Source organism: Hemiscyllium ocellatum, chromosome 16 (assembly GCF_020745735.1).
Source record: "Hemiscyllium ocellatum isolate sHemOce1 chromosome 16, sHemOce1.pat.X.cur, whole genome shotgun sequence".
Taxonomy (NCBI): Eukaryota; Metazoa; Chordata; class Chondrichthyes; order Orectolobiformes; family Hemiscylliidae; genus Hemiscyllium; species Hemiscyllium ocellatum.
In genome coordinates this window covers 83,897,754-83,924,948 of record NC_083416.1, presented here as the reverse complement: position 1 = coordinate 83,924,948, position 27,195 = coordinate 83,897,754, and the positions used below count along the sequence as shown (strand labels likewise).

General features: G+C 43.0%; 1 pseudogene; it reads right to left on the bottom strand.

The window, feature by feature from the left end:
* Positions 1-6,399: 6,399 nt before the first annotated feature.
* LOC132823560 (5S ribosomal RNA) lies at positions 6,400-6,518 on the bottom strand (annotated as a pseudogene).
* Positions 6,519-27,195: the final 20,677 nt, after the last annotated feature.

Genomic DNA, 27,195 nt, shown 5'->3' with positions numbered 1-27,195 from the left:
ATCCTCGTGGCACACTGCTGGTAACATTGATTCATTATTGTCACATGTACCTAGGTACAGTGAAAAGTTTTGTTTTGTGTGCATTGCAAGCAGATCATAGCAAAGAGCTAGTCATTAACCCTCAGTGAGTCAGAGTCCTGGCCCTGGGAATGCTCATTACCCTCCAGTTACTCACCTGAATGGACATTCATTGGGTGGATGTTTATAGAAGACATAACACAACTCACTCACCAGCTCCCAAGGGTATGGAATGGTCACCCATCACCCCTATTAAATATAGACTGCACCATGGGAAGATTGAAGGTGTGGTGTCTTTTGAATGATGCATTAAATTAATCTACTCTCTGATTCTGGAGACCTACCCAACACATAACTCTCAAACAATGCTATCTATTTATTATTAGACCGCTGGAAAGATGTCTATTGGCTGGATGGCTGGTTTGCAATGCAGAGAGATGCTAACAGTTCAGGCTTAAATCCTGTACTGTAGCCCTGTTTTCACTACTTCTCACCCAAGGACTGGTCACTCTCAGGGTAAACTCATCACCTGTCTCCAATAAGGCAATCAGACTATGGTGACTTTATCTTTACCTTGCTGCTTCTGGGAGTTTGTTGTGAACAAATTGGCTGCTGCATTTCTTATATTGAAATGAGTTATTATATTTCAAACCTGTTTAATAGGCTGAAAGGAACTTTATGATGTCCTGACATTGTAAAAGGTGTACTGTAAATGCAAGGTTACCATTGGCGTTACCTTCTTTTGAAATTTGTGACTTGCTCTGTTACCTTCACAAAATTCCAGTTTCTTTAAACATTGATTTCTTCTATCCAACACAAATCACGTGTTAATCAGAGCCCAATGCAATTGTGCTGGTGAAGCTACATTAATTTACAATAAATGCTGTTTGACTCAAATACACGTGTGACTGTTGCACAGTAATTATACATTATTTGCAATATACCACATTTGCAGCAACCAGTAATGGATATCAGGTGCACAAATTTTCAGGAATAATGAACCAATATAAGTCCAAGGTTACCATAACTGGAACAATTAACGTAGGATGCTGGCTAACATGTCAATTGCACTGTACGATATTCATCGTGTTTTCAGACTTCATGCTTGGGTAGATTGCAACTTTATGACAATATAGATTTTCTATAATCTGCAGCCACAATGTTATTCGGTTAATTTGATAACTTTGCAGCAAATAATGTTATGGCAGCAATTGTTTAATAATGATATTGTTTAGCTCTGTCAGTTTTCATTGTACAGGATAAAATCCATACGTGATTCACTGACATAGCACAGGAAAGGCCCTCAGCTTAACACAGGCAGTAGGATTCTTCTATTCAGCCCTAATTTTCTCACTTCCCCGACTGAAAGCTCTGAAATATTGTCAATGTTTCAATCCCACCTTGGAATCAGAAGGTCAGGGAGTCAGGTTCCATTCCAGAGATTTCAGACTAACACATCAGGGTGGAATAAAGCTCATGCTGCAGTTCTGGGTGCTCTTTTGTTCAGGTGAAATACGAAATGTGGGTCTGCCTGTCTCTCGGCTGGATAAAAGTAGGTGGAAAGGCAATTTGTAGACTTGACTGAAGAAAGCAAATGTACTGTTGCCAGGTTTGCAGATGACACAAAGGTAGTTGGGAAGGCAAGTGGTAAGGATGACATAAGGAATCTCTAGAAGGCTAGAGACACGTTAATTAAATCAGCAAAAACCTGTTACATAGAACATAGAACATAGAACATAGAACAATACAGCACAGAACAGGCCCTTCGGCCCACGATGTTGCGCCGAACATCTATCCTAGATTAAGCACCCATCCATGTACCTATCCAATTGCCGCTTAAAGGTCGCCAATGATTCTGACTCTACCACTCCCACGGGCAGCGCATTCCATGCCCCCACCACTCTCTGGGTAAAGAACCCACCCCTGACATCTCCCCTATACCTTCCACCCTTCACCTTAAATTTATGTCCCCTTGTAACACTCTGTTGTACCCGGGGAAAAAGTTTCTGACTGTCTACTCTATCTATTCCTCTGATCATCTTATAAACCTCTATCAAGTCACCCCTCATCCTTCGCCGTTCCAACGAGAAAAGGCCGAGAACTCTCAACCTATCCTCGTACGACCTATTCTCCATTCCAGGCAACATCCTGGTAAATCTTCTCTGCACCCTCTCCAAAGTTTCCACATCTTTCCTAAAGTGAGGCGACCAGAACTGCACACAGTACTCCAAATGTGGCCTAACCAAAGTCCTGTACAGCTGCAACATCACTTCACGACTCTTGAATTCAATTCCTCTGCCAATGAACACTAATACACCATAGGCCTTCTTACAAGCTCTATCCACCTGAGTGGCAACTTTCGAAGATCTATGTACATAGATCCCAAGATCCCTCTGTTCCTCCACCTGACTAAGAACCCTACCGTTAACCCTGTATTCCGCATTCTTATTTGTTCTTCCAAAATGGAAAACCTCACACTTGGCAGGGTTGAACTCCATCTGCCACTCCTCAGCCCAGCTCTGCATGGAAAATAATGTGGAGAAATGTAAGGTTGTGCACTTTGGTGGGAAGAATAGAGATGAATATTCTAGTGAGAGAAAAAACTGCAGAAAACTACAGAATGGAGGGATTGGGGAACATGGATCACAAAAAGCTAACATTCAAGGTCAGTGGGGAATAGGGAAGGCAAATGGAATGTTGGTCTTTATTTCAAAGGGAAGGGGAGTTTTCTCACCCTTTTTCGACATTTTAGGATGAGGTGGGCAATGTAAAGTATTGTTAAAGTCAATTCCAGGCTCCACCAGCTTCAGATCTCAGACACTTTATTTCTGAAACCCGCGGGAGAAATCCCAATACCACCAAGGGAAGCTGGTAGTCTTCTTGTGAAGGCACTCCCCGATAAGTCTGGGAACGTTACAAGTAAATAACATTTGTTATATCTTATTCGAGTATAATTGATGCAAAAGATTCTGACATCACAGGGCAGAATACAAATCTTAATCTTGTTAACAATGTGTTTTTCACTCTCACAATAGCTGGAGATCACTGCCTTCCATGATAATATTAAACTGTTTACAGAAACTTGTGACTGTACTGTTCTCAATGTCATGCTAATTGATAAAGGGGTAGTTAATAGGTTTTAGTAACAGTTGTGTGGTTAGTCTTTACACACTCTTGTTAACTGGCAAAGAAGTATATGAATGGAAACAGGAGTGGGTTAATGGGATGTCTGTTCAGGGCTGGCAGTCCTATTCAAAAAGCGAGAACCTTCACTTGGGGCTGAGAGTGGAATACACACATATGGCTCCAGACGGCTTTGGTGGTTCAGAGGCAGCCAGACCCCTGCTGTGATCTCTGGTCTCTGATGGCCACTGGACATACATACAGTTGAATACATAGAGAATCATTCCAATAGGGGACCTTGACCTCTTGAATTCCCACTGCCTCTAAGCACTAGGATAAACCAGTGACACAGAACATTTTATTTTTTGGGGTTCACACCCTTCATCAGTATCAATTGGTTTTGATTTGATTTGCTTTGATTTATTGCTGTCACAAGTACTGCAATGGAGTGAAAAGTGTTGTTTTGCGTGCTCTACAGGCAGATTGTACCACATAAACTGCATCAGAGTAACAGAACAGAGTGCAGAAAACAATGTTACAGCCGCAGAGAAAGTGCAGAGGGAGAGATCAGGATTAAAAAGTCTGATAACAGCAGGGAAGAAACTGTTCTTGAATCTGCTCATACATATATTCAAACTTTCACATCTTCTGCCTGACAGAAGAGTGTTGAAGAAAGTATGATCAGAGTGGGGGTTGGGGGGGGGAGGGGGTCGTGTTTGATAATGTTGTGATGCAGGAACAGTGAGGCACCAAGACAAATGTGCTCAAATTGTCAGAGGTGGCAGGGTCGTTTTGTTTATAGGAAGATAAGATTCTTGCCTTTCATTGAAGGAATCAATTAAAAAGGAAAATAAGCCTCATTCAAACTTAGTAAAGTATTAGTTTAGTATCAGATCAAAGATTGTGTTCAATTCACATCACCACATTTTAGGAAGAATGCATTAAAGAAATGGCTGCCAAGATTGTTAGAACGCCAGAAACATAGACATTCAATGGCACAGATGAAGGCCATTTAGCCCATCATACCTGCACTGGCTCCTCAAATCATCATCATGTGTCAAGCTCATACTTTTTCCACATCTCCTTATCAGGATTTCTATCCTAATAGTCACCTAATGCCACCTTGATCTCCACCACACTTCTAGGTATTCCAAACCCTAATTACTGACTATTAATCTCTTGCCTCACATTTTTTCTCTTGCAAATCACTTCAAAAATCTGATTCTCCTGTTTCCTGGTCCTTTTACTGGGAACGACATCTCCATATTGACTCCATCCAAACTGCTCATGATCTTCAGAACCACGAACACATCTCCTCTCAGTGAATTGTCCAGAGTTTTGTCCCCATCTGAAGTACGAATTTTCCTCCAGGAACTACTGGTACCTGAGCTTGTTCCTGGAACAATGATTGTGCAGTTGTGTCCAGAGTAATCCCTCTTGTTTTCTTGTTGTCGGTGGAGTTGATTTGAAATTCCACTTTCAAAAATCCCAATTTGCTGAAAAAAAGACTTCTGCTGCTCCTTCAAACAAACACTAAAGTCTCAGCTTTGATGGGAGACATTCAAAGCAAGAGAAGGAAAGATAAGGGTCCTTTCCTTCTGTCCTCTCTGGCTTTATTGTTTCAGAATATTAGTTCAAAAATGTATAGTTTCATTACTCCAAGAGCTTAGTCACGTATCCTCTCTGTGAAAGCTTTGGTGACTGTGTCTCACAAAAAGCACTCTCTATTCTTCTCAAATACAATGTTCTAGTTTCTAACCTTTGCTTTGAAAACTGTTCCTTTCATAAATTTCCCCAATTCACAAACACTCATATATAGCTGACAAGAATAATTAATATTTTAGATCATGCAACTTCAATGCAATATGCTTTTTTAAAAAAAAACATTCATGATTCATTGCACATTCCAATTACCCAGAGAGCAATTAAGAGCCAACTCTACTGCTGTGGGTCTGGAGTCACATGGACCAGACCAAATAAGGACGGCAGTTTCCTTCCCTAAAGTGCTTTTGAATGTTATTAATGAACTAGACGGGTTCCTCCCGATAATTGACAATAGCTCATGTTCATCTTTAGACTCCCAACTCCGGAGTTTTACTGAACTCAACTTTCATCATCTGCTGTGGGAGAATTCAAGCCCGGGTCTCTGGAACATTACCTGGGCGTTTGGGTTAATAGTCTAGCAACATACCACTAGACCATCACTTTCCTTACATTGCTGTTGTTATTTGGAACCCTAAAGGAAAGTTGCTCCATGAGTCTTTTTGCTCTTAGCTAGGTTTTCCATTTAAAAGCAAAATTCAAACTCAATCGCACTTTTACATGAAGTGGAGTTGCTGTTGTTGGACTGGGGTGGACAAAGTTAAAACTCACATGACACCTTTGAAGGAGTTGTGCTCCAAATGCTTGTACTTCCAAATAGGCCTGTTGGACTATAACCTGGTGTTGTGTGATTTTTAACTCTGTCACTTTTATTTGGCATCCAAAGAGTTCCAGGCAGATTATGTAACATGTGGAGTCATCAGTCAGCATCTGAGAAAGTCTACCTTGTGTGGTATTTCACTGAGGCAGAAACATACTGCCATTAAATATCTGTATTCAGCTGATGAAACCCAGCAAGACTTAAATGGCCTCTTGCATCTAGATAATGCAGTCAAAATGCTGGAGGTGCTTGTTAGCTTTTGGATTGCAAAGCCATGTATGAAGGCAATTGCCTTGGGAATGGGAGGGAAGTCCATATGATACTTAAGTATTGCCAAGTAGGCACACTGTGATGAAAAATCCAAGAATCATATACAGAACAAGTCAGAGATGAATACCTTTCTGGATGCCAAGGAACTAAAGGGATCTGCAATTTGTGTGGGAAGTTCCATTTAAGATGCAAGATCAGGCATTTTCTTCTTGAATAGCAAAACTGGCGCAAAGCCCACTCTTACCCTTATTTCGAATGCAGTTAACATTTCAGAAAGAAACACTTTAGTTCCTTGTGTATTAAATTACCTACAGTGTGGAAACAGTCCACACTGACCCTCCGAAGAGTAGCCCACCCAGACCCACTTCCCTCTGACTAATGCACCCAACACTATGGGCAATTTAGCATGGCCTATTCATCTAACCTGCACATCTTTGGACTGTGGGAGAAAACTGGAGCACACAGACACAGGGAGAACGTGCAAACTCCACACAGACAGGAATCGAACCTGGGACCCTGGTGCTATGAGGCAGCTATGCTAACCATTGAGCCACCATGCCACCCAGAGCCTACTGCACTTGGTATTCCCAGGCGGTCTCCCATCCAAGTACTAACTAGACCTGAATCTGCTTAGCTTCCAAGATCAGACAAGATCGGGCATTTTCAGACTAGTATGGCCTTAGGCAAAAGGAACATCCTTCGAGACGGAAACGAACCAGCGACCTTAGGATGTTCTAGCCCTTTTGTAGACTAAACACAAAAATCACACATCACCAGGCTGTAGTCCAACTGGTTTGTTTGAAAACACCAGCCTTTGGAGGGCAGCACTGAGAAAGTTAGTGTCTTCAAATAATCTACAACCTTGCATTGTGTGATTTTTGACCATGTCCAACCCAGTCCACATCATGTGTATAATTAGACTCATTCATGGGGCAGTGATGACCTAGTGGTATTATTGTTAGATTACTAATGTCATTACCTGTGTTATGTCTATGGGTCCCTGGGTTCAAATCCCTGAATGGTGGAATTTAAACCTAATTGAAAAAAAAGATCTGGAATTAAGGGTGTAATGATGGCTCTGAAACCATTGTCAATAGTTCAAAGAAAAGCCTATCTGTGTCACATGTGACTCCAGACCATGATGATATGGTTGACTCATAACGGCCCTCTGGGCAATAAACGTTGGCCTAGCCAGTGGCACTCACAAACCAAGAATGAAAGAAAAAAAACAGTATTTCCTTGTTTGCCAGTGAATACCATTCCTTCAAGCATTTTTCTCACTGTGTCCAAAATTTGCTAATGAAACTGATTCTGGAATGTTTTTCAAGAATAGCATTTCAGAACAGAAGGTGCTGTTTTGAATAATGTTCCTGTGTGAGAATACCGGTACTTCAAGCAATCAACTTAAATTGATATCTCTTCGTCACAGAAAACAAGTTTTCTCTCCTACACTAACATGATAGTTTGCGTGTAATCTTTCTGCTTGAAGGACCATTGTTCCTGAGGCTGCATAAAGCTGTAATCCTAACCCTTAGCAGCATCCTAAGAACGTAGACAAGTTGATGCAGTGAGTTGATAAGTGGCTGTTGAAGTTCAAATGCAGAGAGGTATGAGGTGATCCACTTTGATTGGAAGAACATGGACAGAAAATATAAAATGAGGGTGTAATTCTAAAGCAGGTGCAAGAGCAGATGGACTTAGGGCTTTATGTACACCAAAGGAAGCACAACAGGTGGAAAGGTTATTAATACGGGCATCGGAATACAAGAGAAAGGACATGATGCTGATCTTGTGTTGCTGGTCAAAGCACAGCAGGTTAGGCAGCATCTCAGGAATAGAGAATTCGACGTTTCGAGCATAAGCCCTTCATCAGGAATAAGAGAGAGAGAGCCAAGCCGGCTGAGATAAAAGGTAGGGAGGAGGGACTAGGGGGAGGGGCGATGGAGGTGGGATAGGTGGAAGGAGGTCAAGGTGAGGGTGATAGGCCGGAGTGGGGTGGGGGCGGAGAGGTCAGGAAGAGGATTGCAGGTTAGGAGGGCGGTGCTGAGTTGAGGGAACCGACTGAGACAAGGTGGGGGGAGGGGAAATGAGGAAGCTGGAGAAATCTGAATTCATACCTTGTGGTTGGAGGGTTCCCAGGCGGAAGATGAGGCGCTCCTCCTCCAGCCGTCGTGTAGTTGTGTTCTGCCGGTGGAGGAGTCCAAGGACCTGCATGTCCTCGGTGGAGTGGGAGGGGGAGTTAAAGTGTTGAGCCACGGGGTGATTGGGTTGGTTGGTTCGGGCGGCCCAGAGGTGTTCTCTGAAGCGTTCCGCAAGTAAGCGGCCTGTCTCACCAATATAGAGGAGGCCACATCGGGTGCAGCGGATGCAATAGATGATGTGTGTGGAGGTACAGGTGAACTTGTGGCGGATATGGAAGGATCCCTTGGGGCCTTGGAGGGAAGTGAGTGTGGAGGTGTGGGCGCAAGTTTTACATTTCCTGCGGTTGCAGGGGAAGGTGCCGGGGGTGGAGGTTGGGTTGGTGGGGGGTGTGGATCTGACAAGGGAGTCACGAAGGGAGTGGTCCTTGCGGAACGCTGATAGGGGAGGGGAGGGAAATATATCCTTGGTGGTGGGGTCCGTTTGGAGGTGGCGGAAATGGCGGCGGATAATACGTTGTATGCGCAGGTTGGTGGGGTGGTAGGTGAGAACCAGTGGGGTTCTGTCTTGGTGGCGGTTGGAGGAGCGGGGCTCAAGGGCGGAGGAGCGGGAAGTGGAGGAGATGCGGTGGAGGGCATCGTCGATCACGTCTGGGGGGAATCTGCGGTCCTTGAAGGGTGGGAGAAGGTGTAGTCCAGGTAGCTGTGGGAGTCAGTCGGTTTATAGTACACCTCCATCCCCCATCACGAAGGACTCAAAGCCCTCCGCTTCTTCCTTTCCCGCCGCACTAACCAGTACCCTTCCACTGACACCCTCCTTCGACTGACTGAACTGGTCCTCACCCTGAATAACTTCTCTTTTCAATCCTCCCACTTCCTCCAAACTAAAGGAGTTGCCATGGGCACCCGCATGGGCCCCAGCTATGCCTGCCTCTTCGTAGGATATGTGGAACAGTCCATCTTCCGCAACTACACTGGCACCAACCCCACCTTTTCCTCCGCTACATCGATGACTGTATCGGCGCTGCCTCGTGCTCCCACGAGGAGGTTGAACAGTTCATCAACTTTACTAACACCTTCCATCCCGACCTGAAATTCACCTGGACTCTCTCAGACTCCTCCCTCCCCTTCCTAGACCTTTCCATTTCTATCTCGGGCGACCGACTCAACACAGAAATGACTCCCACAGCTACCTGGACTACACCTCCTCCCACCCTGCCCCCTGTAAAAACGCCATCCCATATTCCCAATTCCTTCGTCTCCGCCGCATCTGCTCCCAGGAGGACCAATTCCAACACCGCACAACCCAGATGGCCTCCTTCTTCAAGGACCGCAGATTCCCCCCAGACGTGATCGACGATGCCCTCCACCGCATCTCCTCCACTTCCCGCTCCTCCGCCCTTGAGCCCCGCTCCTCCAACCGCCACCAAGACAGAACCCCACTGGTTCTCACCTACCACCCCACCAACCTGCGCATACAACGTATTATCCGCCGCCATTTCCGCCACCTCCAAACGGACCCCACCACCAAGGATATATTTCCCTCCCCTCCCCTATCAGCGTTCCGCAAGGACCACTCCCTTCGTGACTCCCTCGTCAGATCCACACCCCCCACCAACCCAACCTCCACCCCCGGCACCTTCCCCTGCAACCGCAGGAAATGTAAAACTTGCGCCCACACCTCCACACTCACTTCCCTCCAAGGCCCCAAGGGATCCTTCCATATCCGCCACAAGTTCACCTGTACCTCCACACACATCATCTATTGCATCCGCTGCACCCGATGTGGCCTCCTCTATATTGGTGAGACAGGCCGCTTACTTGCGGAACGCTTCAGAGAACACCTCTGGGCCGCCCGAACCAACCAACCCAATCACCCCGTGGCTCAACACTTTAACTCCCCCTCCCACTCCACCGAGGACATGCAGGTCCTTGGACTCCTCCACCGGCAGAACACAACTACACGACGGCTGGAGGAGGAGCGCCTCATCTTCCGCCTGGGAACCCTCCAACCACAAGGTATGAATTCAGATTTCTCCAGCTTTCTCATTTCCCCTCCCCCCACCTTGTCTCAGTCGGTTCCCTCAACTCAGCACCGCCCTCCTAACCTGCAATCCTCTTCCTGACCTCTCCGCCCCCACCCCACTCCGGCCTATCACCCTCACCTTGACCTCCTTCCACCTATCCCACCTCCATCGCCCCTCCCCCTAGTCCCTCCTCCCTACCTTTTATCTCAGCCGGCTTGGCTCTCTCTCTCTTATTCCTGATGAAGGGCTTATGCTCGAAACGTCGAATTCTCTATTCCTGAGATGCTTCCTGGCCTGCTGTGCTTTGACCAGCAACACATTTGCAGCTGTGATCTCCAGCATCTGCAGACCTCATTTTTTACATGATGCTGATCTTGTCAAGATAAAGTTACCATTGTCCCACAGGGGGAAGACAACTGGTGGTGATTTAACCTGAGGATCACCATACCTCAGGGGACAGGTGAGATTGAGAAAGAGGGATCCTCAGAGAATCCTTAGCTGTTAAATGAATTGAACCCACAATACTGCATCCCCAGGCACCCCAGACCAGTCATCCAGCCAACTTAGCCACATGTTAAACCTATACAAGGTACCTATTAGACCTCAGCCAAGTATTGTGAACAGCTTTGAGCACTTTACTATAGGAAGGATGCGAGTGCACTGGAGAGAATTGTTACAAGACTTACCCCAGGAATGAGAAATTTCAGTTTTGAGGATAGATTGAAAAGTTGTGACTGTTCTCCTTGGAGGGAAGACTGAGAAATCTGATAGAGAATTTCAAAATAATGTGGAGTCAGATTCATTTAAGGCATTCAAGAAGACTTTGGATGGTTAGAGTGCAAGAATATGACGGAAAAGGCAAAGGAGTGGTACTGGGTATTGCAGTTTGTTTGAAGGAGCCAATGTTGGTATGATGGGCCAAATGGCCTCTTTCTGCACTGTGAGTATTTTGTGATTCTATGACTTTCCCACACCATTGGATGTGGTGTAACCTCAGTGCAGAATCATCAAAATAAGTGAGTATTGGAAAGTGACATTGATTATGAGGAGACATGAAAATCAATTTTCCTGTAGATATAAATAACTGAAATAAATGTCAGCTACAAGTTCCAAATGATTCCCCTACAGTTCTTATTCTGGAGTATTCTGTACCAAATTTGTTTGAACTTTATCCTTGCCAATTTTCTCAGCCAGTTTCTGATAATTGCATCAATAAACGTTCCTAAGAATCATGCCCTCTCTCATGATGGAAATGCTTTGAGCTAGTCAAAGGTCAGTACAGTGTATTGATCCAAATTACACTTGCATTGAGTTGTAGTGCAGAGAACCCAAGGAACTATGCAAATATATTAAAAGAATTCAACTGTGATTTATTTTCAGAATGAAAATATTTGATGGTGAAAATCAAAATTAAATTGCCTTCTGCTTAGGGTTGGGCTAAGTGGGAATGCTTCTGTCAACTGCTGTTACCAACAAAGAGCAAATTATGGAACCGAGGAGTTGGGTTAATCTCAAGCATGAGGGAAGATCCTTGTGATTTTATTCTGCATTTACAAAAAAAAAACAGCAGCACAAAATTGTCCCTTTAGATGGGAACACAATTCTGGGCAATTTGCTGGCAGCATGGACATAACTTGCATTTATAAAACACCTTTAATGTAATGTAGAGACCATTCCACAACACATGGTCTTCCATCAAAACATGACATATAGTTACCTTAGGACATGTAATGATGCATTTAGTCAAACAGGGTGCGTGCTCTAAACAATGAGGGAGGGACGAAGCTCCAGAGCATCAAGTGGGAAAAGGTTCATCCATGTTGGAGCAATGAAAGTTGAGGTGAGACAAAATCCTAGATTTGGAGGAGCCCAGAGAAATGTCATGTTGGAGGGAATTACAGACACAGTGTATTGGATGTTTTCAGCCATAGTTGGATTGAAAAGAATGATCAGAATTATAAAATCAAAGGTATCGCCAAACAGGAACAAAATCAAAGTAAGGGAGTGCAGGGTAAGGAGAAGAGAGGCTTTGGCATGAGATTGAAAATGTGCAACTGAGTTTGGAATAAGATCAGATTTGAAGAAGGGTCATTGGACTTGAAACTTTAATCCTGTTTCTCACTCCATGGATGCTGCCAGACCTGCTGAGTTTCTCCAGTATTCCCTCTGTTTGTTTCAGATTTCCAGCATCTGCTGCAATTTGTTTTAATTCGAATGAGATCAGTTTTAGTGAGGGTGCAAACAGCTAGGGGAGTACAAATATAATCAGGGATCAGCACAAGAACCTAAGAAGTGGGGGTGGGAGTAGAGTGTACAGCCTATCAAACCTGTTCGTCCAGTCAATATGATCATTGCTGATCTGGTGATCTATTCCTGGATTCCCTGATTCCCTGAAAACCACAAATATATTCAAGAATGGTGCATCCACAATCCTCTGTGTTAAAGAATTCAGAACTATCTGAGTTAAGGTCTTCCATCCTTCCTGGGTTTGGCCTACACGTGACTCCAGACCCACAGCAATGCGGTTGACTCTCAATACCCTCCAGGCAATTAGGGATGGGTAAGAATTGCTGACCTAGCCACAACATCCACACCCCTTGAATGAATAAACATGAATAAGAAATTTCTCCTTATCTCAGTCCAAAAGGATTGGGCCCTTATTCTGAGATTTTCCCTTGATGTCCTCAGTTGCAGTCTCTCAGCGTCTATCTGTAAAATCTCTTCACAAACGTGGATGTTTCTCTGAGATCACCTGGCATTTCTCTAACCTCACTTTATACAACCTCCATCACCAAGGCAATCCTTTCAGCCCAGGAACCAATCCAGTGAAAACAAACTATTCTGGATGCCTCAAATCTGAAATCCAAACAGAAATTGCTGGATAATCACAACAGGTTTGGCAGCATCCATGGAGATAAATAACAACATTAATGTTTTGACTCTAATATGACTCTTTAATTGAGTAAACGCCCAAGACTAGTGTCGAGAATGTGGAGCTGGAAAAGCTCAGCAGATTAGGCAGCATCCGAGGACAGATAAATCGACGTTTGGGGCAAAAGCCCTTCATCCAAACGGCACAAGTCAGGATGGGGGGTAGCTCCAATGACACTCAAGAAGTTTGACACCATCCAGGACAAAACAGTTTGCTTGATTGTCACCACATCCACAAACATCCTACAGATCCTACAAACAGGAGGGTGATTATAACCTAATAATCTGTTTCCATGACACTGCTTGGGAATACATTTGGTAAGATTCCCCATGGTAGGTTATTGCAGAAAATATTGTCACAAAACTAGTCCCTTTTTTTCCCAAAAGCTGATCCTTGGCTCAAGGATAAGCTGTCCTCGATTTTGTTCAGGGTGTAATAAACCAGGCCAAACGCCAATCAGTCTGGTTTGGTACAGAGATGAAAAAGATTTTGAGAGGCCTTTTATTTGTATATAAACAGATGAGACTTCCAGCCAAAGTGGTCATGTGTTAGAAGTGACCTGTATATAGAGAGGGGAGTGGTCAGCTCTTTAGCTGAGCTGAGCAGTTTAGTTCAGTCTTGAACTGGGAATTTCAACTGGGAACTGTGTGGGAACTCTTTCTCTTTTCTGCCAATTAACTTCAACCTGTAATCATGTGTTCCATTTATACTGGTTTTTAAAGGGGTTTGCTAATTGGGACCATTTTGTATATTCGGAACAGCATAATTTAGTCTACTTTGGATAGATTGAGTTCTGTTGGGGTTCTTTCTTCTCTTCTTTGTGTTTCATTGTATAATTTTGTGGTAAAATTTTGTCTGTTTAAAATCAAGTAGTCCATCCAGCTGTCTTACTCTGGGTAATTTTCACTATACACTTATTGAAACAAACTGCAAAGTTATGGTCTGAGCTGCCTGCTTAAGAATGTTTTGAGTGGTCTGGCCTAGTCCATAATAATATGGAGGCATGGGATTGAGGGTGATTTTGGATCAGAAACTGGCTAGTTGTAAGAAGACAGATGGTGGTTGTTGATGGGAAATATTCATCTGGAGTTCAGTTCTAATGGTGTTCTGCAAGGGTCTGTTTTGGGGCCACTGCTGATTGTCATTTTTATAAATGACCTGGATGAGGGCATAGGAGGGAGGGTTAGTAAATTTGCAGATGACACTAAAGTTGGTGGAGTTGTGGATAGTGATGAACAATGTTGTAGGTTACAGAAGGACATAGATAAGCTATAGAGCTGGGCTGAGAGGTGGCAAATAGAGTTTAATGCAGAAAAGTGTGAGGTGATTCACTTTGGAAGGAGTAACAGGAATACAGAGTACTGAGCTAATGGTAAGATTCTTGGTAATTTTTTTTTGATTAGACTTACAGTGTGGAAACAGGCCCTTCGGCCCAACAAGTCCACACCGACCCGCCGAAGCGAAACCCACCCATACCCCTACATTACCCCTTACCTAACACTACGGGCAATTTAGCATGGCCAATTCACCTCACCCGCACATCTTTGGACTGTGGGAGGAAACCGGAGCACCCGGAGGAAACCCACGCAGACACGGGGAGAACGTGCAAACTCCACACAGTCAGTCGCCTGAGTCGGGAATTGAACCCGGGTCTTCAGGCGCTGTGAGGCAGCAGTGCTAACCACTGTGCCACCGTGCCGCCCACAAATGTGGATGACCAGAGTGATTTCAATGTCCATGTACATAGATCCCTGAAAGTTGCCACCCAGATTGATCGGGTTGTTAAGAAGGTGTATGGTGTGTCAGCTTTTATTGGTAGAGGGATTGAGTTTTGGAGCCATGGGGTCATGTTGCAGCTGTACAAAACTCTAGTACAGCCGCACTTGGAGTATTGCATACAAATTTGGCCGCCACATTATAGGAAGGATGTAGAAGCATTGGAAAGGGTTCAGAGGCAATTTACTAGGATATTGCCTAGTATGGAGGGAAGGTCTTATGAGGAAGGGCTGAGGGACTTGAGGCTGTTATCATTAGAGAGAAGTTTGAGAGCTGTCTTAATAAAAGCATCCAAAATGATCAGAGAATTAGATAGGATTGACAATGAGAGCCTTTTTCCTTGGATTGTGATGGCTATCATGAGGGGACATAGCTTTAAATTGAGGGGTGATAGATACAGGACAGATGACAGAGGTAGTTTCTTTACTCAGAGTAGTAGGGGCATGGAACACACTGCCTGCAACAGTTGAAGACTTGCCAACTTTAAGGGCATTTAAAGTCATTGGATAAATATATGGATGAAAATGTAATTGTGTAGGTTTGATAGGCTTCAGATGGTTTCAATGATTAACGCAACATTGAAGGCCAAAGCGTCTGTATTACGCTGTAATGTTCTATGTTCTGTGTTCTATGTTCTAATTGTGACAAGATGAGAATTTCCACAGAAACGTTAAATTGAATTTTCAATATACGAAATTAGATTTAAATGAAAACTCCATTTCTGGGAAACAATGCATCTCAGCTCCTATGGGCTCACTGACCATAAAAGTTCTGAAATCTACCTATGAACTCTGTGTGCCCCCTCTCTCTGCGTACCTGGGGATCAACACAAAAACTTGTTTCTTTCCCCTTTTACTGTTTGAATGATCAAATTACCAAGTGAAGCAATGGACGGTTTAACTTAGAGCTAGCTCTTAAAACAGTGCTGTAATTAAAACTAAATCCGAAAGGAAACCATAAGTAAAATTTACGGTAATAGTTTGAGGGGAGATAATGCACTTCAGATGTTGTGGTGCCCAATGATCATGGAAAGCCTCAAACATGCCACTGCACTGTTGGCATAGATGTAACATGCTTACACAGAAATAAAATAGGACCAGAGGTAGGCCATTCAATCCTTTAACCCTGTTCTGTCATTTAATTTGATCATGGCTGATCATCCAAATCAGTCCCCTGTTCCTGCTTTCTTTCTTTGATTTTGTTCTGAGAATCACATCCAAATCTTTATCAAAAACATTTAATGTTTCAGCCCTCACCGCTTTCTTGTGGGTGTGAATTCCCCACGCTCCCCAGTCTCTGGGTGAAGAAATGTTTCCTCATCTTAGTCTGAAATGACCCAGCCCATATCCTTGGACTGTGAGCCCTTGCTTCTGTACTCCCTGGTCATCAGGATCATCCTGCATCATCTCACCCTGTTAGCATTTCATAGTTTCCTATCTGGTTCTTCTAAACTCCAGTGAATATATTCCTCACTGATCCGATCTCTCGTTATATATCTCTTTCTTTTTGACCTTTCTGATTAAACTAATTACACTAAATTAAACTGGAGCTGACCCTTTTAAGGTGCACTATAATGACAAAAAAAATCCCAAAAGGAAATTTACAAAGTTAAATAAAATTTCATTGTTTGGGCTAATGAGGTACTTCAGCCCCTGCTGTGCCCTTTCAATGAAAGCCTGAATTATGCCAGTGAACACCACTTGCTATGTCTCTGTGGGCACTGGGCGTAGATGCATCAAGTTCCTCCTTATATGTGATCTAGATACTTAATTAAATAATGCCCTTTAGCTGCCTTAATAGGATAATTAAAAGACCACTGACACGGCCAACTGAGCCACATTTAAACAAAGAGAGGAATGTTAGCATCTGGAGAATGAAACCCCAGTATCTGGGGAGGAGGGGAGCAAAAGAGTTCTGGTTAGAAAACAAGTGAAGAGAGATATAAACAGAGAAGAAGATAAACTAAGATAATGGGAGAAAAAGAGGCAGTGTGTAGTGGGAGTTTCAATCAGCAGTAAATATGTGACTCCGCATTTCAGGGAAGAGATCAGTGTAATTTTACCCTTCATCTTTCTCAATCAGGTTGTGAAAATCACAGCATTCAACAGGCTTAAATCCTTAAATATCCAGGAGGATATGAAAGTAGTTTAACCTCTCCGAACCAGGTAGAGCTCTTCAAAATGACAATTTCAATTCACCAACCCCAGGAATGAAGCATTGTTCTTACTGAAAGACACAGTCGAACAGAGGCTTTTATTACTTACCAGAGGGTCATATCCCCTGGAGGTATTGTACAGAATATTCATCAAGCATGTTCAGTGACCTCACTGAAAATTCTTTGTTGGAAAAGTTATTCATGGAGTTAAACTGTAAAATCTAAATGCAAATACAGAGCTAAGTATCTTAATTTGTTTTGAACTATGATGAAAAGTCAAAACAGAATGACTTTGAAAAGTGTGTTCTGAAAATGCATTTCTAGTGTCAGATGTTTTGAGATTTCTGATTTCCATTTCAATTTATCTACAGTATTTTTATATCCTTATTTTAAAACTATTATGAATATCAAGGTGACACTAGCACTCAGTCGGTGAGGGTTAATGGAAGATACAACAGCAGGATAGAAAATGATTAAAGGTTTTGAGAGAGCAAGTAAGGAGGAGCTGTTTGCAAATGTCAGGAGGGGAATAATGGAAGATTCAGATTTAAGGCAAGAAAGAGTCAGCGAAGGAGTTGAGGAGAACGATTTTTAATTTACAGAGTTGATGTGATCTGGAATGCACTGCCTGAAAGTATAGTAAAAGCAGATTCAATAGGAAATGTCACAAATAGAACTGAATAAATGTGTGAAGGGGTAGAATTTGCAAGATTATGGGGAAAAAGTTGGGGCAGATAGAGTCATAGAGTTGTTTGCCCCAAACTGGTCCATGCCAATCGAAATGTCCACCTATGCTAACCCCATTTCCCTGCACTCAGTCCATATCCATCTCAACCTTTCCTATCCATATATTTGTCCAAAAGCCTTGCTGATGTACTCGCCTCCATCACCTCTGATGACAGGGGAAAGTGAGGACTGCAGATACTGGAGAACAGAGTCAAGAATGTGTTGGTGGAAAAGCACAGCAGGTCAGGCAGCATCCGAGGAGCAAGAAAATCGTCATTTCAGGTGAAAAGCCTTTGCCCGAAACATCGATTTTCCTGCTCCTTTGAAGCTGCCTGACCTGTTGTGCTTTTCTAGCACCACTTTAATCTAGACTCTGATTTCCATCATCTGCAGCTCACTTTTGCAGACTCAATTACTAGGGGTCACGAGTTCACAATGAGAGGGGAAATGTTTAAGGGAGATATGGGTGGAAAGTTCTTTATGCAGAGGATGTCGGACGCCTGGAAATCATTGCCAGCGGAGGCTGTAGAGACGGGTACAATAGTGTCATTTATGGTATATCTAGACAGATACATGAATGAGTAGGGAGCAGAGGGGTACAGAACCTTAGAAAATAGACGGGATTCCTGATGAAGGGTTTTTGCCCGAAACGTCGATTTTACTGCTCCTCGGATGCTGCCTGAACTGCTGTGCTTTTCCAGCACCACTCTAATCTAGACTTTGGTTTCCAGCATCTGCAGTCATTGTTTTTACCTTAGAAAATAGACGACAGATTTAGATAGAAGATCTGGATCTGTGCAGGCTTGAAGGGCCGAAGGGCCTATTCCTGGGCTGTAATGTTCTTTTTTCTTTGAATTCACAGACATCAATAAGAATTGATCTAAGATCAACCCTTCAGAGGAGGCCATCCATGGAGTAATGGCAAAAGCTCAGAAAGCGTATCTTGCCATCATTAGAAGCAGTTGAAAGTTGGGTAAAATGAAGTTAAAACTGTGAAAGTGCCAGGGGACTGCTGTCTCAATGCAGAGAGATGATTGATAGTGTTTTAACCTGAGGATCAGATAGAGAGCAAGGTCATGGTGACCTGAGGTGGTACAAGAAGTAAATCAACCATTTTGATGTTACTTTGCATTACAAACCAGCCATCCATCCAACTGAGCAAACCGACCCTCAGACTTAAAATTAATGACTTTTTAAGTTGATAGGTTACCTGGAATTAAATATCCATCTTGGTAATTGATTACATTTTTCTCATTTGAATTGGGGAGGTAACAGTTTTTCCTCTCTGGTGATGGACATGCTTTCAGCTTTTACTGTACTATGGCTGTTAACACTGAACTCAATACCAAATTATTTTTTTAGTCAGTTCCCAGTCTCTGTGGTAATACTAGCTGACAAGGTTTCATATCTTCAATTTCGATGTTAATGAGTGGGTGTTGAAGAGGGATATAAAGACCTTTCTTACTCTCCAAGTCTTTCTCTCAGACCAGTTGCTTTTCAGTGTTACCTGCTTTTAATGAGCTGTTCAGAATTCTATAGGAGCAAATCCAATCATACAACACACTCAACCAATGGAAATGCCCAAAGCAGCTCTAATAGGTTGCTACAATAGATAGAAGACAAAAGGACTGAACATACTGCCTTGAAAATGGAAAACCAAATCAAAAGCTTCACATTAATTACTCTGGTCCAAAGTACAACACAGATTTAACGAAGCACAAAACTGTCTGAACTCAATATTTCAGCACAAAATGCAAATGAAAATCCACTTTATAACACCCTGAGCTTTTAAATTTGGTCACTTGGATAAAGAAATTAACAAACGTCCCTTATTGTGGAGAGACAGCAGGAGGGAAGCTCAACCTGAGGGTCATCACTCCTCACACAAGGGGCAGGCTTTTTGTAAAGACGATGGTATTTATTGTGGGAATTAAACCCACGCTGTTGGTATTGCTAAGGTCTCCCTACTTTGCATGGCCATCAGAAACAGACAATAAATACTAGTCAGCCAGCAACTCCCACATCCACAAGCGAATAACAAAGAAAGGTTCCTCTTTGCTCAGTCCTCACTTTAGTCATTGAACTTATAAATGGCAATAGAATCTTAGCAGAGACATGTGTTAATATGTATCACCGAGGCACTCTTTTGACCTCTTACATTAACGTCAGGCTGTATCAGAGCAGGGAAAAGACTCCATCAACTTTACTTCCCAACTGAACTATTTATTTAGTTGCAAAACATGAGTTCAAATAGCTGACATTAGTTCCAACATCTTTTGCAAGGTGGTTGGTTGCTCAGGGCTGACTCATTACAAACCAGAAAAAATTAAGCATATTCTTTGTGGGATACAGATGAAAAGGTATCTCTCCACCAGGCCCAAAGGGAAAGCAGAATTCATTTGTTCCCCTTGGCCTACACCACAACAATGGAGCACTCCTGAACTACTTCCACTAACCAGGGCCATGTTCAGGTATTTGCCATGTAAAGTGCATCTTTGTTTATGGCAACCAACACCCCTGCCCCATTAGTCTCTCCCCCCACTCACTTCAGTGGAAACTGGTGGTAAGGTTCAAGTGAGATCAAAATGGAAGCTGATTTCCCCGTGGGATCCTGGGATGGGCTGATGATCAATGTGGGAGTTCAGTTACTAACCGGGGAGACCAATTAACATTTAAAGGTTGCTGGCAGCACAACATTTACCTTAGATTTACAAAATCTGCAACTTATTTTGTCTGTTTAAATCAAATTAAAATGATGCCAGGTATGATTTGTATTCCAAAGTCAAATGTTACCAGGAAACAACTCAGAAAACAAAATGCTTGTACTGAAAAACACAGTTTTATTCTTATCCTGCAGTCATTCACAATGTATATTAATGATTCAGACTCATTTCTCAAGCATAACTCGGGATAGGCAAGCAACACCCACAGCCCACGACTGTTTTCAAAGAAAGACAGGGGAACTAAATGGAACATCTCCACATTTACAGACAACATAAAGGTAGGTGAGACAGTGTACTCTGAGAGGATGCAGAGATGTTTCAGTGTGATTTGGACACATTGAGTGAGTGGGTGCACACATAGCAAATGAAGGATAGCCTGGATAAATGTGAGTTTATTCATTTTGGCAGCAAAAACAGGAAGGTGGATTTGAATCTGAATGGCAATAGATTGGGAAAGGGGAAGGTGCAACAAGGCCTGGGTGTCCCTCTACACCAGTTACTGAGAGTAAGCATTGCAGGTGGAGAGGGTGGTGAAGAAGGAAAATAGCATGTTGGCATTCACTGTGAGAGGATTCGAGTCGAGGAGCTACAATTATACAGGGCCTTGTGAGGCCATATCTAGAGTACTGTGTAAAATTTGGGTCACCCTATCTGAGGACAAATGTTCTAGCGATGGAGGGAGAGCAACAAAGGTTTACCAGACTGATCCCAGGGATGGTAGGATTGATCTATGAAGAGAGATTGAATAAGACAGGATTATATTCATTGGTGTTTAGAAGAATGAGTGGGCTCACATTGAAACTTTTCAATTTCGAACAACACTCGACATAGGAAGGATGTTGCCATTGGTGGGGGAGTTCAGAACCAGGTGTTACAGTTTCAGGATAAGCTCTAGGCCATTTGGAACTGGATGAAGAGAAATTTCATCACCTAGTGTGTGGTGAGCCTATGGAATTCTCTGTGACAGAAAGCAGTTGAGATCAAATCATTGAATGATTCAAGAGGGAGTTAGATTCAATTCTTAGGGCTAAAGAGATCAAAGGACATGGGGAGAAAGCAGGAATAGGGGACTGAGTTGAATTTTCAACCATGATCCTATTGAATGGTAGAACAGACTTGAGGGGCCGAATGGTCTACTTCTATTCCTATCTTCTATGTTTCTACGTAACAGGCCATGGAATTCATTGTTTTATCATCATGAATGATATGGGTTAATGATGTCATAGTAATAGAATCCCTACAGTGTAGAAGCAGGCCAATTGGCCCATCGAGTCCACACCAACCCTCCGAAGAGCATCGCAATTAAAGCCAACCCCTTACCCTATAACCTTGCATTTCCCATGGCTAATCCAACTAACCTGCACATCGTTTGGACTGGAAACTGGAGGAAACACGAGCACCTGAGGGAAACCCACGCAGACACGGGGAGAATGTGCAAACTTCACACAGGTAGTCACCCAAGGCTGGAATCAAACCTGGGTGCTTTGAGGCAGCAGTGCTAACCACTGACCCACTCTGACAACCCAACGTGGACCTGTTACTCAACTTTTTGCAACATGTCAGAACCAATGGACCAGATCTAAGTTGGATAGTCCTGCCACATCCAGTCATGGACAATGGTGGGCAATTAAACAACTCACTGAAGAGGAGGGTCCATGAATATGCTCATCCTTAATGATAGGTGAGTACAGCACATCAGTCCACGATATAACGCTGGAACATTTACAATTCTTCAGACTGAATTCTAAGTAGGTGATTCATCTTAGTCTCCTCTGAAGATGCCCAGCATCACAGATGCCGGTTCACACTGGACTTGAAACGTTGTCTGTTTCTCCACAGATGCTGCCAGACCTGCTGAGTTTCTCCAACACTTTTTGTTTTTGTTTCAGATCTCCAGCATTTGCAGAATTTTTCACAGATGCCTGTCCTCAGCCTCAGTTTATTGCGTATGTACCAATTTCCACACATTTTGATGAGCTGCATTTGTATAAATATCAACATGCAAGAAAGTAAACATTACGGCAAACTCATGACACAACGCTGTCATTGAATTTCATACAAGAGTAGTTGGGGAAACACAATGCTTTGATTTTGTAGGGAAGTGTTTCAGAACATGATTAAATAGGACTTATCTATCTCTCACCAACTCTGTCCAAAGTAATTGTTTGGGTGAGTAATGTTAAAACATCACTCAATTAATCTTTGTGCAGAAGAGATGTCAACTTTAGGTAGAGTCTGCAATTGGCAGGAGACTGGCTGTTCTGTGGAATTTAAATGATTTAAGTAAGGCATTTGCCTTCACATTGGGAAATCAAACTCTGTGCTGAGAGAAGACACCAGAGAAATAGTCCATATGGATTAAATTCTTCTGTTTACCTTCTAATCTCTGTTATTTCATGAAAAAAGTGAGAATTTTGCAGCAAATCTTCATATCAAATTGCTGACCAGATTGGAATTAAAGGAACCCTAACCATTGCCAGTAGAGCTCATCTCAATGCTCAGTGTTTGTGTCCAATCCCTCAATTAAACTCCCCCCAATCCCATTGCTTCCTACCAAAAATCTCAGCCAACCAGAGAGCTCTGGCCTTTGCTGCAGTTTATTGGTGCTTGAATTTGATTGGGTGATGCTGTGCCAGATATGATTGCACAGCTCAGCAATGTCACATAGTTAACATTGGAGTTTTGTTCTGGTTACTGATGGTAAATAGTGATTTGGAGAGCTGATGGCCTGGTAGTACTATCACTAGACTTTTAATCCAGAGACCCAGGTAATGTCCTGAGAACATTGGGTTCAAATCCTACCACAGCAAATAGTAGAATTTTAATTCAATAACAATCTGGAATTACGATGCTAATCATGACCAAGCCATTTGTTGCCCATCTGGTTCACTCATGCCCTTTGGGGAAGGAAATCTGCCATCCTTTCCTGGTTTACCCTGCTTGTGACTCCAGGCCCACAGCAATGTGGTTAACCATTAACTGCCCCAAGGACAATTAGCAGTGGAAAATAAATGCCAACAATGCCAACATCATGGGAATTTATATTTGAAAAAGTCATGGAAATCACACTAATTTAGTTCTAACTTTTGCCTCCTATCATCTCCCCAGACCTTGCTACCTGAGTCTAGTTCTGAAGAAGAGTCAATAGACTAAATATGAACTGTGTTTCTCTCTCCACAGTGATTGTCAGAACCGCTGAGTTTCACTGGACCTTTCCATGTTTATCTCATCCCTGGTGACTGTCTAGCTACAGAGTTCACCTTACCCCTACATCCTTTTCTGCTCATGATTTGCTTTAATGTCTTTGTTCTGTTTCAAGGCAGGTCAATCAATTGCCTTCCTGTAATAGGTAGGCAGATTCTTTGCTCTTATTACAGAATGGTCAGTTGACAGTCTGGATAAGAATGGAGTCCCCATCAAAGAGAATAAGCAAGGCTACTTGGGGCTCTCACTGGGACAGACCCAATGCTCCAAATACAAAGCTCAAGATACAAAGTCAGAGGTTAGGAATCTTGTGGTGAGTCACTCACCTCCTGATGCCCCAGAGCATGTCCATCATCTATAAGGCCCAAGTCAGAGTGTGATAGAATATTCACCAGTTGCCTGAATGAGTGCAACACTCAAGAAACCTGACACCATCCAGGCCTCCCATGGGTAGGTGATGACCAAGTGATATTATTGGAGAGCTGTTAATCCAGAGACCCAGAAACTGTCGGGGGACCCGGGTTCAATTCCTGGCATGGCAGATGATGGAATTGGAATTCAGTAAAACATAATGTATAATTCTGACAATTGGAGATGGATTTGGAAAAACCCATTTGGTTCATTAATGCCCTTTAGGGAAGGAAACTGCCTTCCTTAATTTGGACAGGAACTGTGGAGCATAAATTGGGAAGAGATATTTTCAGGGAAATGCGCAACAGAAATGTAGAGGTTGTTTAGGAAGCACTTGTTACACGTGCTGGATAGGTCTGTCCCACTGAGGCAAGGAAGGAATGGTAGGGTGAAGGAACCTTGGATGACAAGAGATGTGGAACATCTAGTCAAGAGGAAGAAGGAAGCTGAGCTAAGGTTGAGGAGGCAAGGATCAGACAGGGCTTTAGAGAGTTACAAGGTAGCCAGGAAGGAACTGAAAAATGGACTTAGAAGAGCTAGAAGGGGGCATGAAAAGTCCTTGGCGTGTAGGATTTAGGAAAACACCAAATCATTCTACACTTAGATGAGGAAAAAGAGGATGGACAGAGTGAGGGTAGGGCCAATCCAGGATAATGGAAATTGCACTTGGAGTCGGAGGAAGTTGTGAAGTTCCTTAATTAATACGTTGATTCATTATTTATTACTGAGAGGGACCTTGTTGTTTGTGAGGACAGCATGAAACAGGCTGATATACTTAAACAGGTTGATGTTAAGAAGGAGGATGTGCTGGAAATTTTGAAAAATATGAGGATAGATAAGTCCCCAGGGACAAATGAAATACTCCCAAGGTTCCTCCGGTAAGTGAGTGAAGAGATTGCTATGCCTTTCATGATGATCTTTGCATCCTCACTGTCCATTCGAGTCGTACCAGATAATTGGAAGGTGTCAAATATTATTACCTTATTCAAGAAAGGGAATAGGGATAACCCTGGGAATTACAGATCAGTCAGTCTTACGTCAGTGGTGAATAAAGTATTGGAGAGGATTCTGAGAGACAGGATTTATGATTATTTGGAAAAGCATAGCTTGATTACAGATGACTTTGTGAGGGGAAGGTCATGCCTCATCTGCCTTATTGAATTATTTGAGGATGTGACAAAACATGTTGATGAAGGTAGAGCAGTGGATGTGGTATACATGGATTTTAGCAAGGCGTTTGATAAGGTTCCCCATGGTAGGCTCACTCAAAATGTAAGGCGACATGGGATACAGGGAAATACGACTGACTGGATACAGAATTGGCTGGTCCATAGAAGACGGAGAGTGGTGGTAGATGGAAAGGTTTCAGCCTGAAGCTTGGTGACCAGTGGTGTTCCACAGGGATCTGTTCTGAGACCTCTGTGTTTGTGATTTTTATAAATGACTTTGATGAGAAAGTGGAAGGGTGGGCTAGTAAGTTTGCCGATGACACAAAAGTTGGTGGAGTTGGGGATAATGTGGAGGGCTATTGTCGGTTGCAACGGGACATTGACATGAGGCAGGACATGGCTGAGAAGTGGCAGATGGAGATCAACCTGGAAAGGTGTGATGTGATTCATTTTGGAAGGTTGAATTTGAATGCAGATTACAGGGTTAAAAGCAGGATTCATGGTAGTGTGCAGGAACAGAGGGATCTTGGAGTCCAAGTCCAGAGATCCTTCAAAGTTGCCACCCAAATTGATAGAATTGTTAAGAAAGTGTATGGTATGTTGGCTTTCATTAGTGGGGATTGAGTTTAAGAGCCGCAAAGTTATGCTGCAGCTCTATAAAGCCCTGGTTAGACCACACTTGGAATATTGTGTTCAGTTCTGGTCGCCTCATTATAGGAGGGATGGGGAAGCTTTTGAGAGGTTGCAGAGGAGATTTACCAGGTTGCTGCCTGGACTGGAGGGCATGTCTTATGAAGAAAGGTTAAGGGATCTAGGGCTTTTCTCAATGGAGTGAAGAAGGATGAGAGGTGACTTGCTAGAAGTGTACAAGATGATGAGAGGCATAGATAATGTGGAGAGTTAGAGACTTTTTTCTCTTGGTGGAAATGGCTATCATGCAGAGGTTTAATTTTAAAGTGATTGAAGGAAGGTTTGGGGGAGATGTCAGAGGTTGGTTATTTACACAGAGAGTGGTGGGTGTGTGGAATGCACTGCCAGCAGTGGTAGTAGAATCAGATACATTAGGGACGTTTAAGCAGCTCTTGGATAGACACATGGATGATAGTACAATGAAAGTTATGTAGGTTTGTCTGATCTTAGAGTAGGATAAAAGGCTAGCACAACATCGAGGGCCGAAGGGCCTGAACTGTGCTGTATTGTTTTCTGTTCTATTTTCTATGTTAAGAAGGCAGCTCACCATCACCTTCTCCAGGGCGACTGGGGATGGGTCATAAATGTCGGTCCAGCCAGCGATGCCCACATCCCATAAGTGAATGAATAAAAAGGAAATCCATGCCACAACTTTGAGAAGATTCTATGGTCCTTCATACCTCCAATAAATCACCTTCAGATGCATTCACCTCAACATATGAAAATTAGAGAATGAGAGTAAATCTTAACTGACCTTAAGATTGTATAATTGTGAAAGCTGTTCTCTTGCTTGGCAGTTAAAGGAGATGACATGAATAATGTCTCATCATGAGAAAGCATCAAGTTAAAACTGAAGCGAAATGGAAAAGAATATTAAAATAAAATAATTATCAGATGCTACAGTTATTACAAATAGCCCAAACTGCTGTCTGAATTATTTAGAAATGTCAATCCTGTCCGTATTGTGTGGCTGTGGAACTAGAAACTTCTGAGAGGGTTAACCCACGTTCTCTGCAGACTTTTTTCCCATTCTTTTGTGGTAATGTCAGAGCTGATTCCTACTCAGTAAATCTGTAGTCCTGTAGGGATTGCCCTTTCATCAAACCTGCTATTATCAGACGGAGCAGGCAGATACTCCTGCATTTCAAAGGTCTCAGTATAAAGGTCAGAATTTAACAAAATGTTCAGTGACATTTCAGCACAATATGCCGGTTTACAAAAAAACAAGTTTGGTGCAGTCTAATTTGTTTATCAGGTTGTTACTTTTTACTTTCTTGTCATTAACCTGTTGCCTTTTTTGAAAATTAGCTGAAAAGTTGTCGCTAACCCCCTTTTGTTTCGGGAGTGATTTCAAAGTCCCTTGGCCTCATCCCTTACCATCTCTACTCTCCAATCTATAAGATCATAAGAA